General features: G+C 35.5%; 1 long non-coding RNA gene across 1 annotated transcript; it reads left to right on the forward strand.

Moving 5' to 3' along the window:
• The first annotated feature begins 1,211 nt into the window (after positions 1-1,211).
• Positions 1,212-2,080, forward strand: LOC107877888. The gene is made up of 2 exons (XR_001676607.2): positions 1,212-1,543; positions 1,612-2,080. It is a non-coding gene; the product is annotated as an uncharacterized LOC107877888 (long non-coding RNA).
• Positions 2,081-17,960: the final 15,880 nt, after the last annotated feature.

Genomic DNA, 17,960 nt, shown 5'->3' on the forward strand with positions numbered 1-17,960 from the left:
TTTTTCTTTAAAGTTCCATGCAATGCAACCTTAATTTGGCAGAGCTTTCTAAAAGCTGATCAAACAAGATAATATTTGTAATGGGTACTGATAAATCTAAAGAAAAATTATCTAAGAATAAGTTCTTACTTCTCATGTACTGATTTTAATGACACAGCACTCCATGATTTTGAAAAAGAAATAAGATATATGGAAATAGCTTCTGCAAGCTATGTGCTCCAAATCCAGTTTCGATGAAATGACAAAGTAAAAAAACATTCAAAACACACCATGACAAGAAAATACATCTCAATAAAAATCATCTTTGACACTCCTCTTTTTGCGTGTATATTATTTTAATTTTAGAATCCATACCATGATGGAGGAGAAATAATACTAGGTATCATTTAGTAGGAGTTTAGACATGAAAATAAAAAATATGTTCATTTTACTTGAAGTTTTTGAAGTTGAAAATAGAGTTGGAGTTGTGTTTGATCATAGTAATTTGAAGTTCATATTTAGAATTTTAATATATTTTTAAAAAAAAATATAAAAAGTGAAAATAAATTTAAAAAGTTTTAGAATTTTATGAAAATGGGGTTATTTTATAAAAATAAAATTATTTTTTAAAAATTAAAAAAATGAAAAAGTGAAACTCAAGCAAGGATATTAGTGATATGAAACCTCACCATTCACTCAAATTATTAGAGTACATGATTCTAAATTAGTGAATGTTAGCAGTTAATGGTCCCCTCGGGTACATTGGATAAAACAGGTTAGCAGAGTTACTAGGATGATAATCTTGAATTGAAAGCTAGATTGTTAATTTGTAGTTGACAAAATTTGTACTTAAAATATGTTTTTTTTTAAAGCATATTTTGGTATTTTATTAAGTAAATTTTACATATATACCGACATGTTTATCATTAATTACTAAAAATTTTAACATCTTTCAAAATTTTCTAAAATCCCAACATTTAACTTCTGATGATACAAGTTAATTACATTAGATACATACTGCTGATATATGTATCTAATGTGATTAACTTGTATTACAGTAGATACATACATTAGTTACATATATAGTTAACTTGTATCTCAGAAATAGTAAAAAATATGAAATATTGGGATTTAAGTAATTTTTAAGAAGTGAAGGGATTTTTAGAAGTTTAGATAGTTATGTTGTGGTTTTAGTTAATTTTTCCTTTTATTAATTCAATCCAAATAAAATTACAAAATTGGCCAAATGGTCCAAATAAAACTAAATTAAAACCTAAGCTATAGGCTGACCAGTACTAACTGGTGGCCCAAAACCAAAAAACACAAAAAATAGCCCAAATCGATGTAACACGATGGACCAACTAACCTATTACATATACCCTTTGTTTTAGGGCTTTCTAATCCAATCTTCATTTCCCCTAAACACCTAAGCTCTGAAGATGCCACCTCACTTCAACAGTGACTTTCTGCTGCTCCTTCTATGAGTGACTTTCTGCTCCTCCTTCTATGGGTTGTTAATGGATTTGCTTTGATGTTGCAGCTCATTTCTCATCAGCTTTCAAGAGTAAGTTGTTGTCTTCATCTTCCACTTGCTTATTTACTTCGATTTTCTGACCATTGAGTTGTTACCAGCTGTGTTCTCCGTTGGGTGGTATGCTTCATCTTTTTGCTAGAGGTTCCATCATGGATGAAAATTGGTCTATTGGGAAGTTTGGTTAACTCAGCTTCTTTTATTCCACTTTACCTGCTTACAACAAAACTGAATCTTTCTAGGTGGATCTGCGATTGAGTGCATGGGAAGCTTAATACTACCACCCCATAGTAAACTTCTTATCTTCCAGGTTTCAATTTTCAATTCGATCCTGAATCTTCCCATTTTACGGAGTCCTCTTTTGAAGGATGTAATAGATAGGCTAGCATTTCACTTTATGTAATGTAAATATTAGTCAAGTGAAAACTATATGCTGTAGCCTAGCCTTATGCCCTTTATCCCCTTCTAGTTGATACTCTCAAGTATGGACACTTTAATTTGTCACTTCGAATAATGCTTTTCCCTCTTGTTTCCATGCTGTTAATGTGAATATAAATGCATTCTCCTGTTTCTATAGCCATATTAGCTATATAATCTGCTAGTTTATCACCTTCTCTCAATAGGTGCTGGAACTCTACCTGTTTTCCTCAAAGATTGCTTTTGATGTCTGCTATGATGTTTGTGATGCTCCAAGGACATGACCATTCTTTATGTAGAACTCTTTTTAGTAGCATTGAATATGTTTGAATGATGACTTTACTGTATTGTGAGGCTTTACAATGCTTATTAGCTTCTAGGATGACTGTTGCTTCTGCTACTGAATTAGTAGTATCCTCTATTTTCTTTCCTTTTGCATATACCAAATCACCTTTTTCATTTCTAAGACAGAAAACATAGGAACTCACCCCTGGGTTTCCTCTTGAATCACTATCGGTATTATATTTGACCCATCCCTTAGGTGGTAACTCCCAACTGACTCTGATGACTTTGACTTGTGGTGTAAAGTCTTCTAACTTTTCCAATATTCCTGACCAAGTACCTGGAAATTCCATTGTAGGTCTTCTAACTCTGAGCAGCATATGTAGATTCTCACCACATTGTAGATAAGTCTTTACACATTTATCCCTTTTTCCTCATGCTTGCTAAGGTTCCTGAACTTCCATAATTCCCATACTATAATGCTAGGAATAGCCTTATAGTATGGTTTTATGTGCTGCTTAAATCTAGTTCCCTACCATAGCATGATTACTTCCCTTAAAGAAAGCCCTTGACATTGTAAACCTGCAAAAGAGCAAAAATAGGACCAAGTCTTCTTAGCAATGTTGGATCTTAAAAACACATGAGATTGTGTTTCTTGATCCGGGTTTGTGCAACACCAACATCTAGAAGGACCTTCCATACCCCATCTTCTAATCCTATCATCCACCGGAACTTTAAATTTTTTACATTCTCCACATAAAAAAAACAATTTTAAATGACACTCCTTTGATTTATATTCATTTATAAATCTTGTTAGGACTTTCTTTGTACCTTATTACTGCCAAGCTGTTTTAATTGTGAAGTGTCCATCAGTACTCAGCATCCAATAAGGTTTATCATCTTCGGCCAATGCATCTGGAGGTTTCACATTGTTTACAATATGTGTTACTATCTCTTGACTGAATATTTATTCCAGAATTTGCATATTCCATTCTCCATTTCTCTGCAAGTCCTTTGTAGTATCATAAGCAGCATCCCATTCTCATCCTCCCCCGTGAATGTATATAAATCCCCCAAACCTGTCTAGTTATCATGCCATACTTTAGAATTTCCTTTTTTGGTATTCCACCAAATTTGGTGCTCTACCAGATCTCTAGCTTGCAATATCTTTTTCCAGGCCTGAGAACCTCCTCCTCCTTTTTCCATATGACTAGATTACAATGTTCCTTTCTGCAATATTTATTCTGAATGTAATCCCTCCAAATTGAATTTTTTATTATAAAGTTCCACCATAATTTACAAAATAGAGCCATAGATACATCTTGCAAAAGTCTAAAACCCAAACCTCCTTCTTCTTCTGGTAAGCATAGATTTCTCCACTTTGCCCTGCCTTTTCCTCCAATGCAACTACTACAAAAAAGCTGTGCCATCATTTGATGTATATGATTTAATACATTCTGAGGAGGGTTCATGACTGATAAGCAATGAACTGGAATGCTTTGAAGCACATGCTTTATCAATACAGTTGTTCCTCCATAAGACAAAAACTTACCTTTCCATGCTTGTAACGTTGAGCAAATCCTATGAATCATCTGACTATAGAATCCATTTTGCTTTCTCTTGTAAGAAATGAGACAACCTACATACATGAAAGGGAATTCCTTCCTCAATATTCCAATAGCCACTTCTGCCAATATTACATCACATCCGGATGGACTATGATGCATATAGATGACACTTTTTTCTTTATTAATTTTCTTCCCAGATATTACTTCATACTTCTCTAAAGTGTCAGCTACCATTCTCATAGTTCCATGTTCAGCTTTACAAAGAATGATCATATCATCAGCAAAAGCTAAATGATTAATTGCTGGACTTCCCCTAGGCATTCCAAACTTCTTAAAATCCTTTCTTTGAAGTAATGAATTAAGTGTTCTAGATAACACTTCAGAAGCTATAATAAAAAGAGTTGGAGATAAGGGATCCTTCTTCTTCAAACCTCTAGATGAACTGAAAAAACCTTTTAGCTATCCTACTTAACTGCCTAAAGATCACGTCAATAATTCTTTCTCCAAAATCGAATTCTCTCAATACCTGCATAAGGAAAGACCATTCTACTCTATCGTAAGTCTTCATCATAACAAGTTTAATCACCAGATTAGGGGGTTTACCCCTTTTTCTAATTTCAGCAATAATTTCGTGAACCAATAGAATATTTTCTACAATATTGCCTCTTTTCACAAATCCTGCTTGCTTCTTTGATATAATCTTTGGCAAAACTTCTTTGATTTTTTCATGTAATATCTTGGAGAAAATTTTATTGATAAAATTACTCAAAGATATAGGTATCAGATCAGAGAAATTTTGCGCCATTACTTTCTTTGGTAGCAATACTAAATTTGTATAGGTTACAAATTTAGGCAATTCAACTCCACCAAAGAAATACAGAATCATCTTATAAATGTCATCCCCCACTATTTCCCAAGCATCTTGATAAAAGGCCCCTGTCATCTCATCTGGCCCACAAACACTATTTCTATTCAAGCCCATTACTGCTGAATACACTTCCTCTTTGCTTGGAACTCTCTACATAATTTCATTATCTTCTTCAGTTATGACTTTAGGTAAGTCTTTCAATATACCAAAGTTAGTTTGAGCAGGTTGTTTATGAAATTGGCTTTTATAAAAAGCTACTGCTGCATCTGCAATTTCATCCTGCTGTTCTAGCCAATCCCCATCCTGATTTTGAAATCTTGAGTCTCTTCCTCCTCCTATTTACCATCATATGAAATTTTTTTATATTTCTCTCCCCATCCTTGAACCATTCCATACCTGCTTTTTTGCTTCCAGAATTCCTCTTTCTTATGTAAAAATCTGTTTAATTTAGCCTGAACTTCATACACTTTCTGTCTATTTTCAGCTGAAAGGTCAATTTCAAATTATACTTCCTGCACTTTAATAACCTCCCCCAAAGTCACAACCTCTTTAAATATGTCACCAAAAGTAGATCTACTCCATTGTGAAATAACTTTCTTTATTCTTTTTAACTTAGCCTGATAAATCATGAATGGATTACCTTCAAAGTCTGCTTGATAACATCCATAAAAGAATCCACTATTAGCCAAAAATTTAAAAATCTAAAGCTCTTAATAACTACTTTATATTATTTACTAAAAGTAATTAATAAGGGTGCATGATCAAATCTGTTCCTTAATAGATGTTCCACTTCCATCCGAGGAAAAGTTATTTGTATCAATGGATTTTCCACAGCTCTATCCAACCTCTTAAAAATACATTCATCATCAGTTCTACCATTCCACCATGTGAATTTTCTTCCTCTAAAACCTAAATTTGATAAGTTGCAGACATTCAAACAATGATTAAAATCTTCAACTTTATTTTCAGTAACAAGGAGTCCTCCAAATTTTTCTTGTTCATTAGAAATTACATTAAAATCTCCTCCCACCATCCAGGGTTTTTGAAAATACCTAGATACATCATATAATTTTTCCCATAATTGTCTTATTTCTACTTGAGTACATTTAGCATAGACGAGATATTACCACATCCACTACATTTTTCGATCTACACCCTCAATGTTAGAAGCTGTGCCTCATCCCTCAAAATTTCTACTTCTATACATTCATCTACAAAAGCCCATATTTTATTATTGGTATTTGCAACAACATGCTTAAGTCCCAATCTTCTCCGATAACTCTTCAAATTTTTTCTATCTTGAAAAGGTTCCATAAGCCCCAGAAAATAAAATTTGTATCTCCTTTGCATATTTATAAGTCGGGTAAATGCTTTTTGAGTATTTACAGATCTAATATTCCAGATCAAAGCATCCATGATGACTTATTTCTCTTGGTAACTGTACTTCTTGTTTGTCTTGAATGTGCTTGTTAAGACAGATAACCTGCTCCTCCTTTCTTTTTGATTTTTGTGCGACTCTCCTTTAATATATCAATTTGCTTAGGAGATAAGTCCTCTTCCCTTGCAGATTTGGTAATGTTTTTTTTCTATACCAATTAAATCCTTGCTCTTTCTGAGGACCCCTTATTATTCAATTCTGATTGTATTGCTAGAGGTAACACTTCATCATTATCCACCTCAGATACTACAATTGCATTTACCTCTTTACTTGTCTTGTCCTGCTTGTCATCACTCATTGTTGCTGCAGTATTAATGGATCTTTTCTCCATCTTGTTAAGCTCAGCATTCCCCTGACTTTCTCCTTGTTTTGCCTTTAATTTATCATTAATAGATTTGGGTGATTCAATTGTGCTTTGCTTGTCCTCACTTTCTTCCTCAGTCTTCTCCTTTTCTCTGTGTTGATCTGTTTGTATGTTTTACTAAAAGCTTGGGTCACCCAATCTTTAGTACTTTCCTTTGGGTCTTTCTCTACCTGCTTACCTATGTTTGCCTGCTTTTCTTCATCCACACTTTGTAATGCATCAAAGGGATTATCATCAGAATATTTAATTTCCCCTTGAATATGTCCATATTGATCTTTTTTATATTTGTTTCTCCGCCTAGTCATCTATTCGTGTTTGTTGTTGATGCTAGAACCATTCCATCTTTGTCTCCCTTGCTTGAATTCTTTTCCACCTTTTTATTCCTTTTCTACTGCCTTCCATGTAGTATTCTCCTCACCTTTCTGCTTAAACAATTCTAGATGAATGTTCCAGTAATTAGCTTCCTCATGTCCTTGTAAGCAATATTCTTTACACTATTTGGGCATGTAATCATATTGTTTTTGTATCCATTTAGATTTGATCTCTCTTGCAGCATCATCTTATTCATTAATCTTAACTCTTTCAGGAAGTTTTGCTATTAAATCCACCTCAATTTTAACTTTAGCACAACTAGGTCGAGTCTGATTCTTTGTTGCTATGTCTTTTGTAAGTGGTTTCCCCTACTGCTTAAGCAATAGAGAATATCACATCTTTAGCAAAAAATTAGGAGGCAAATCTGGTAACGAAACCCAAGTCACTCCTATTGTTGTTTCAACTTCAGGTTCAAACCATGGATCCCACTTAAGGGTTCTCATCTGCCAATACATCTCTTTTGTTTTCACGTAGAATGTTGTTGCTGATAACATGTGCACATAATCTTCCAATGCAGATAAACACATTAGAATATGTCTTGTATCCAATATTCCTATTGTGCATGCACTTTTGATTCCACGTTGAGTTGGTATAACATATCTCAAATCATCTATGTTCGGCTTACCATAGGAAAACTTACCCATTACTGCAAATCATAAATTTTCTGTATGATTAACGATTTTATTTTAAATTTCTTCCATGTTATATTAGGTTCTCCTTGAATCATCACCACTAGGTTAGGGGAAACAATAGAAGTATGTTGAATTTTAAGTTTGAGAAAATTCGAGTATTGAGTTGTAAGAGGAGTAACGTTAGATTTTGTTGGTAAAGCTGGAAATTCCTCCGGTGGGATTGCCCCACCGGTGGGCGTACTGGCCATGGTATCCATCTGAAATAGGGTTTAGGTTTTTTCATAGTGGAGGGTATAATTTTTTATAATATAATATCAACTTCAACAAGCATATCAAATTTTAGAACAACTAAGTTTAACCTATTTCTAAAAAATAGTACACCAAACTTATAAGAAGAGATCAAGATTAGAAGATTCAAGTCCGCTGAATTCACAGTGTATCTTTAAGGAAATTATTCCACTCAAGTACCCGAGGTTTATCAGGATAAAATGAATCACTTCAGCAGAATGACGACTCCTCAAACTTTACCGAACAATGGACTCACTTAATGGTAGCAAATTACACTTGAGTTTTGCAAGAAAGATGATATATTAACATCAATATTTTGTGCCAATATCTGAGAAAACATTAGATATTTATAGGAAAAAGATATTTCAGAAAAGAAACAATGATTTGTAAAGAGTTGCACCATTTTAGAACGTTGGGTCCATATGCAAATTCATGTCCATCCGCACATGATGACATGCGACCGCATGTCAATCATTGCATCAAACAAAAAGAAAGGTTTCAGCTGACTACAGATGGATAGATGTCCCTTCAGTGTGCACTTTGGTATGTGTTTGCACATGTTCCTATGCGTCCACAAATGGGTAAAAATTTAAAATTCATTAACAGTGAAGTTTCAAATGATTTTTTTTCAGAAAGAGTCTCTCAATCGGTTATTTTTCAAATTCGAATTCAAATACAAAGTCAAAGTCAGAGTCGAGTGAGCGAGGACGACGACAACGCGAGGCTTGCTTTCTTCTTACCTCACTAACAACATGGAGTAATGCTTTTATAACGTGAAGGCACATTTTACTTTCCCTCCATTTTTATTCACATTTCACTATAACCCAACAATCTCCCACATGAACGAGAAATGACTATTATATCAAAAAATGTATAGACAAGTGTGTGATTTACAAGTAAAGTTCAATTGCATTTAGATACGTATGTTCTCTTTGAACTTTTCGTATTGACACTTATATTGGATGTATTCCATCAATCGATAAATGTGACATCTTTGAACCGTCTAACTTTATTGTATACCTAGATAATACAATTCACACAACTATTCTTTTATCATTTATGATTTTAATGCTTTTATTTGTTTCACCCTGAATATTATCTAGTTTAATAATGTTTAGAAAATTGGCCTTTACTATTACTCTCCTTAAAAATGCTTCAGTTTCACACTCACATACGTGATTCATAAATGTTCAGTCTTATAGATAAACTATTTGGTCATACCTTTCAAACTTAGAAACCATGAAAAAGTTTTAACCTATAAGCCTTACCCTTGTTTCATGAACATTGTCTTCATCATGATAATGTAATGACCTTCCAGGTTATTTTTCATATTTCCGCTTATTTTTGCCGTTAAAGCTTTTTCATAGTTGCCCCAAGTCATTCATGACTTTTTGGGACTGGAAATTTGGTTACTAGGCAGTTCATTTGTTTTTTAGAACCAATTTCCTACTTATAAGTCTTCATTGGTTCCAAATGACCACTAGACAAAAAATTCAACAAAACGATCTCGTATGCAAATTCTAACTTTGCCACCGGCTTTGGAATATCAATTTTAGGCTAGGTAGACCTTTGGTTTGGGTCCCGATGCACCCAAGCTCATTTTGACCCATTGGTTGAAAAGTTTAAAGTTGTAAATATGGGTGTGGGACCCACCTTTGGCCAAAATGACCTCGAATGGAAAATTTGACTTTTTCATTGCATCTGCAACATTGAATTTAGTGTGGTTGCATAGTTTATTTGCGTATATCAAATTTTAAATGAATCCCGAGGTCTTAGCGGATCTGGTGTGGCCCGCGATCGCACATGATGCGCATAGAGTAGTGCGATCGCACTAAGGACTATGGTAATTGCCACATCTGCTTTTGAGGTCCAAGTGTGCGATTGCAGCACCTGATTACCTGGAAGGGGTATAAAAAGATCCCTTAGGTTGCGAAATGGCACATTTCCACCCATTCTCTTGAGAGCAAAAATCCTAAAGAGTGTGATAACCTTAAATTGAGTCTTGGGGGTGACTTGAGAGCTTTATTAACTTCTATTTTCTAGATTATCTTTGAATTTAAGGTAAGAATCCTTCAAATTCATGCATGATTTCTTTATTATTTGACCAAAACTCCAAAAACTTGAGGGCTTGATTTTAGACCCAATTTAGCTTGGTTTTCTCCCATTCTTGAAGGTTATAATTCCTTGGTCATGTATGAATATTGGGTTGACCTCGAAAGCTTGATTTTAGTAAGTAGGGCCTACTTGGGGTTTTTGATGTCGTTTTTGGACCCGAAGCACAATGGTGTGTTATGAGTATCGTTATTCTCATATTGATGAGTAGATTACAATTCTGATAGTGTGATGGAATTTTGAGATTATGAAGTGAAGATGAACGTTTGGTGAACTACTCAAGGATTTATGATTCGTCTTTGAGGTTGGCTTCTGTCTACTCTTCTTCATAATATGATCCGTCTTATATATTGCATGTGAATAAGGATGTTAAGATTGATTATAGGTAGATTAACTTAGTATTGATTATTGAAGTTTGGGGATTAGATAAGGGTTTTTGACCCGTAAGGTGAAATGCTTATTGCACTTTTAGAATCCTATTGTTTTCTCCCTAGATTGAATTAATTCGTAGAATAGGTTTGGGATATGGTTTAAATATGGGAAATATGGTTAGTATGATTAACCTTATTTGGACTATTTTAGTGATCTTGAAACTGTAATTTAGGTGGAGTAGACTAAATTGTTTCTAGGTGGAATTCCTATCTTAGGATTGATTATGGTTTATGTGCCATCAAGAAGTGGATTTAGATACCTTACCCTAGTCCGGGGTATAAATTTCCTAAATATGGAATTTGAGGATTATAAGTGGTTTCTTCTAGTCCACCTTAGGCCAAGACTTGTGCTAGCCCATGTGGACTTATCTACGGATGTTAGGCATAGTTAGACTAGCAAGCCTTTAGTGTAAGTTTACTTCGCGACTTGTTGTATCGTGATGGTATTTCTCCCGGATAATGATTAATGGATCATGTCCATGATGTTCCTTATAGATATGATTTTTGGCCTATGTAGATGATATTCCTCATAGTCATGATATATGGCCTATGGATATGAGATGCCTTATAGATGTGATATGCCTCATAGTTATGAGTAAGGCCTTCTTGATATATTATGCCTCCTAGATGTGAAATGCTTATTGATATCATGACTCCTAGATACGAGATGCCTCCTAGATGTGAGATAATTATATATATGCTTTATCAATTATAGAGATGTTATGCCTCATAAATATGCGATGGCTTATAGATATGAGATCATTTACAAGGTATGATTATTAATATGGTTTCTAGATATGTATATGGGTCCAAGGCCGGGATTATGATGTTGTAATTATTCCAGACATATTTTGCGCCCAAGAGCTGGCCATCTGGGAAGTGTTTATCCTTGTAAAAGATGTGGCTGTAGTTAATTGATATATTAATGCTTATGGTTCCACTTTTTGAATACTGGTGATGGTATGAAAAGATTTGGTACATTCATGATTGTTGCATTGGTGCTTGATACGATTCCAATTAGATTGTAATATTATTACTGTTGTTACTAAATAAGGATTTAAGCCCACTTTCTACCTTAAAAATGGATTTTTTCCATAATAATAAATGCCTGTCCTAATGAATAACATATATGTAAAAGAGATTACTAATGATGTTTAAAGGGCGTGACCGAGACAAATTCTAGTCTATGATTTGATACTATTAATTACTTCAGTCGTGAGAAATTTTGACCCTTTCTACACTTTTATAATGCTTTATTCCCCAAGTTCACTTCGGGTAATGGACTTATGAATTTACACTCTTTTTATTCATGATTTGAGTCCATGCACCTATTAATCTAAATATACATCTCTTCGATAAGGGACGAAAGAAGATGCTGTATTGATGATATAACTTCTAGGTAAAACCCAATAGCCAATTTTAGTATTGATGTTATATATGTGTTGATGATAATGATTATATATCGAGCAAGGCCAGAGGATGACTATGATGATACGTTTATATACCTGGCAAGGCCAGAGGATATTGTGCTGATATATTAATACCCGCTAAGGTCGAAGAATGACTATGATGATATACCCAGTAAGGTCAGAGGATGATTATATTGATATACCTATGTGTACATCTACCGATTCGAGTTCTGCTAGCCCTATGTATGGCTATTATATACCAGACAAGGCTGGAGGGTGATTATAATGATGATGGTTATGATGAGGATGGTTATTATGGTGATTATATATTATGATACTTGGATTGGTTATGGTATTATGGATTCTGTTGCATTCATCCGTGCATATGCATCACCTATCACCAGTATGCGTCTATATCAATCAACTCATATGGGGGGTAGGTTGCATTGATATATGTAATGTCTTTGACTTATGGTGTGTTGTATGTTGATTGAACCTTCCATGCCTGGGTGATGGGGGCATATGATAGGCTTGACTAGGTATTGGTTGTCTGGACTAACCAGTTACTCGCATTGTTATTGATATTGTTATTATTATTGTTATGGCTAAATTATGATAGACTGGTTATTGATTCAATATCAAGAATTGATGTATGATTCTAGCCTCTTTTATCTTACGATTTCATTATGATGCACAATCAACTTATGATTAGATGTATGAGTTAGAAACTCTGAGTATACTAGCCTGCAATGATTATGAGGTCTTAAAATGTTAGTCTGATGACTTAGGTTGTACTTTGAGTTGACCTTATTTATATGTATTTATATCTAGCCATAGGTAGATATGGTATTATCGTATATCCCTTTTTTTCTTCATTTATTCAGATTATATATATACATTTCTTGGCGTTGTATACTATTATATACCCTTCTTTGCCCTTTTTATTCGTATATTGGTCGGTGATATATGGTATAGTATTGAGATTCCTAAGTATGGCTCGGATAAGATAGTGCATCCTTATTACTTCCTTAGCCTTATTATGTTAATCTCTTGGACCTGAATAAGATAAATTATCCTTATTATCTCATTGGCTGTCTTATTAGGTTGCTAGACATTTGGGTGTGGTTTTCCATTCCGTTTATATGCTATATGTATATGCTTTATCTTTGGAGCTAAGTCGACAGTTGCCTACTAAGTATCACGTATTTGATACTCATACTACACTTCTACAGTCTGCATTATTGATGTGTGCATTGTGAAAAGTAGCCATGGTTTGGAGACATAGAGTGAACTCTCGATGTTCGGAGTATTACTTTCCTCTCCTTTATGGACTAGACTCTCTATGTTGTGTTCGAAGATGAGTTATGATAGTGTAATTGTAATACCCTGTATTTTTGTAGCTTAATTTAACTCTTAATACATGAGTATTCATATATAAAATTTTTGAAATACTCAGTATTTTTCAGTTTAAAGCTTACCATTGCGTAGGAAATTCAGTCAACTTTCCAACGATGTAAAATTTGTCCAAATCCAATATCCGAGTGAAGAGTTATGTTAATTTTTGTAAGACAATGTACCACATGGTACATCAACGCGTCATGGAGGCATGCCAAATAAAAATTGTCAAAAATCAGTGAGCCAGCGTGATAAGCCCGCGTCACGGTGAACTTCCAGGTCCCAATAGTCAGTTTCCAGTGGCATGGTGCGATTTCACCGCGTCGCACCAAAGGACAAAATGGCATTCGTCATTTTCCAATGTAACAACGCGATCCCACCGCGTCGCACCACTAGCAATTTTTCCAATTGTCAATTTCCAGTGACATGGCGCAATAGCATCGCGTTGCACCAGGGTCCAAAATCAGGTTTTTCAGTGATGAATTTTACATTATTCCCAGGGGTAGTTTTGTGTTTTTTCCACGGCCCTAATTAGTCCTAAACACGAAATTTAGCCCTAAAGGAGCACTAATTGCTCATTATTTCATTATTTACTCAAGGATTAAAACATTCTCTCTCAAAAGGCAAAAGCCGTAGCTTCAAGAATCAAGACTAACTCTCAAGAATTCCTCCAAGAACCTTCAAGAATTAATCTTCTCAGGTATGTTAGGTGTTCATTCATGGGTTCCTTTCACCCATGAAGTCCATGGACCCCTTTTAAACTTACAAGATCTCAGATTTATGAATTTCATTCTTGAAATTGATTGTATTCATGTTCATGATAGTAATTGGGTTTCAAATCATGATTAATTATAAGTTTCCATGAAATTAAAATCGTTTATGTGATGATTTAAATGAATTGCATGCTAAACCCTTGAATTTACAATTGACTATTGTATCCATGATGTTCATGTGTTGACTAGTATTATGTGAAATAATCCATGCTCACCAAGTGTTTGATAAAATGCTTATGTGAAGTAAATAGTGGAATCATGATATGTCATTATGTGGTCCCAATCATGTACAAGCTCATGTATATCAAGTGTTTGACAAAATGTCTAGATGAATGCATTGTTAACAAGAAAGTAATAACATTATGCTTTCATGATTATGCCATTCTTTATTTTCAATGCTATCGAGTCCTGGGAGTATTCAATACCCAAAAATCTAGTTGTTTACCTAACGCTACAGTAGATATAGAATAGTCCCAGCCATGTCACAAAATAGTAGTACTCAACTAGTTAAAGAACTCAGTGAACTCGATCAGTCACAGAACTCAGCGAACCTCAGTCCAATTTAGATAAGTATAATAGTAGTGTCTATAACAGTCAGTCAGTGAACCTCAGTCCCCGTAGGGTGCACTAGTTCTATTTATTCATAAGAAAGACAGTTCTCTCAGAATGTGTATAGACTACCATCAGTTGAACAAGGTCACAATCAAGAAAAAATACCTACTTCCTAGAATTGATGGCTTATTTGACCAACTTCAAGGCGCCAGTTACTTTTCTAAGATAGACCTCAGATCAAGCTACCATCATCTCAGAGTCAGAGAATGTGACATTTTGAAAATAGATTTTTAAACCCGGTATGTTCACTTTGAGTTTCTAGTCATGTCCTTTGGTCTCAATAATTCCCCAGCAACTTTTATGGACTTGATGAACTGAGTGTTCAAGTAGTACTTGGAAATATTTGTTATAGTCTTCATTGATGACATTCTTGTCTATTTTCGAAGCGAGAATGATCAGGTAGATCACCTCAGAATCATACTTCAGACTCTCAGAGCCCATTAGTTATTCACCAAATTTCGTAAGTGCGAATGTTGGTTAAGGTCAGTAGCATTCCTTGGTCATACATATCTGGTGATGACATTAGAGTTGATCCTCAAAATATTGAGGTGGTGAGAAATTGGTCTAGACCCATTTCTCCGTCTGATATCATGAGTTTTTTGGAATTAGCTGGCTATTACCGTCGGTTAGTTGAAGGGTTTTCATCTATTGCATCCCCTATGTCTAGATTGACTCAGAAGAAAGTCAAGTTTCAGTGGTCAGATGCTTGCGAGAAGAGTTTTCAGGAGTTGAAGACTCGACTCACCTCAACTACAATTTTGACTCTACCAAATGGTTCAGATGGGTTTGTTATGTACTGTGATGCATCCAGAGTAGGTTTGAGTTGTGTCCTCATGCAGAGAGGTAAGATCATGGACTATGCCTCTAGACAGCTTAATCCCCATAAGAAGAATTACCTGACTCATCATCTTAAGTTAGAAGCTGTAGTGTTTGCCTTAAAGATTTGGAGGCATTTCTTGTATGAGGTGTATGTTGATGTGTTCATAGATCATAAAAGCTTGCAGTATGTGTTCTCTCAGAAAGATTTGAATTTGCGTTAGAGAAGGTGGTTAGAATTGCTAAAAGATTATGACATGAGTGTTCTGTATCATCCGAGAAAGGCCATGTAGTGGCAGATACTCTCAGTAGGTTATCTATGGGTAGTGTTGCTCACGTTGAGAATAATATGAAGAAGTTAGTTCAGGAAGTTCATCAGCTTGCCCGACTAGGTATCTGCTTAGTCGATTCAACAGAGGGTTGTGTGTGAGTCCAGAATAGTTTAGCATCATCTTTGGTTTTCGAAGTAAAAGAAAGGTAGGACAGAGATCCCAATCTTGTTAAGTTGAAAGAGTCAGTTAGAGATTAGAAAGTAGAGATTTTCTTCCAAGGGGGAGATGATATGTTGCGTTACCAGGTCGGCTATGTGTGCCAGGTGTAGATGACTTGAGGCAATGAATTCTTGCAGAAGTGCACAGTGCGCGTTACTCGACTCATCCAGGGGCCACTAAGATGTACCACAATTTGCGGGAGATCATTTGGTGGAGTGGGATGAAGAGGGATATCGCAGAGTTTGTAACTAAGTGCTCTACGTGTCAGCAGGTTAAGATTAAGTACCAGAAGCCTAGTGGATCCATGTAGGAGTTTAGTATTCCCACGTGGAAATGCAAAGAAGTGAACATGGACTTTGTGATGGTTTGCCTCGTACTCATCGACAACATGATTCTATTTTGGTCATTGTAGAAAGGATGACCGAATTCACTCATTTCTTGCTAGTCCATACTTCCTATTCAGCCGAGGACTACGCCAAACTCTATATCAAGGAGTTGGTTAGGTTACACAGAGTCCTAATATCCATCATCTCAGATAGAGGTACCAGTTTACCTCTCACTTCTGGAAAGCATTCCAAAAGGGTCTTGGTACCCAAGTCCACCCCAGTACAACTTTCTACCCTCAGATAGATGGTCAAGTAGAAAGGACCATTCGGACTCTAGAAAATATATTAAGAGCATGCGTTGTCGATTTTAAAGGTATTTGGGATGACCACTTGCCTTTGATTGAATTTGCATATAATAACAACTATCATTCAAGTATTCAGATGGCCCTGTTTGAGGCTCTCTATGGTAGAAGATGTAGATCTCCATTTAGTTGGTTTGAGGTAGGTGAGGCTATAGTATTAGGGCCTGGCTTAGTGTTTGATGCCTTAGAGATGGTTCAGTTGATCAGAAAAAGGCTTAGGGCAGCCCAGAGCCGATAGAAATCGTATGCAGATGTGAGGAGAAAAGATCTTGAGTTTGAGATCGGTGACTTTGTGTTCTTGAAAATCTCCCTTATGAAGGGAGTGAAGAGGTTTAGCAAGAAGGGAAAACTCAGTCCCCGATATGTCGGTCCTTACAGAATTCTTAGTCATTTCAGAAAGGTAGCTTACAAGCTTGAGTTGCCTTCAGATCTAGCTTTAGTACACCCAGTATTCCACATCTCCCTGCTAAAGAAATGCATTAGAGACCCAGTAGTCATATTTCCCTTAGAGGGCATAGATATTCAGAATAATCTCTCTTTCAAAGAGGTTTCAATCTAGATCCTCGATTGTCAGATTCGTAGAATGAGAAATAAAGAAGTTCCCTTGGTCAAAGTTCTTTGGCGGAATCAGTCCATTGAGGGAGCTACTTGGGAAGAAAAATAGATATGCGGACCAAGTATCCTCACCTCTTCTCTGCAAATTCAGATTCAGCTTAAGGCAACAGTCTTTCTTAGCTTTACTCAGTTCCATGTTCAGTTATAGTTATAAACTTGGTATTCTTTATCAGTGCATATCATCTTCATGACAGTCATGCATTCATGAATTAGTTCAGCCATGTGCTCATGTATCAGATATGCATGTTCAAAATGAAAACTCAACTTATCAGTACTTTCTGTCATGTATTCCATGCATCAAATATGTATGTTCAGTGTGTACACTCAGTCTATCGATGTTTCTTAGCTTAATCAGTCTCATTCGAGGACGAATGTTCCCAAGGGAGAGATATTATAATACCTTGTATTTACCTAGCATAATTTAACTCTCAGTACATCAGTGTTCATTTGTAAAAATTTTGAAATACTCAGTATTTTTCAGTTTAGAGCTTACCATTGCATAGGAAATTCAGTCATCTTTCCAACGATGTAAAATCCAACCAAATCTGATACTCGGGTGAAGAGTTATAGTAATTTTTTTTAAAAAGTATACCACGTGGTACATCAACGCGTCGCGGAGGCATGCCAAATGGCAATTGTCAAAGACAAGTGAGCCAATGCAATAAGCCCACATTGCGGTGAACTTCCAGGCCCCAATAGTTAGTTTCCAGTGGCATGACGCGATTTCACCGCGTTACACCAAAGACCAAAATGGCATTATTCATTTTCTAGTGTGGCAATGCGATCCCATGTCATCGCGCCACTAGCCATTTTTCCAGTTGTCAATTTCCAGTGACACGGCGGATAGCGCTGAGCCATGCCAGGGCTCAAAATTGGGTT

This window comes from Capsicum annuum, chromosome 7, assembly GCF_002878395.1.
Source record: "Capsicum annuum cultivar UCD-10X-F1 chromosome 7, UCD10Xv1.1, whole genome shotgun sequence".
Taxonomy (NCBI): domain Eukaryota; kingdom Viridiplantae; phylum Streptophyta; class Magnoliopsida; order Solanales; family Solanaceae; genus Capsicum; species Capsicum annuum.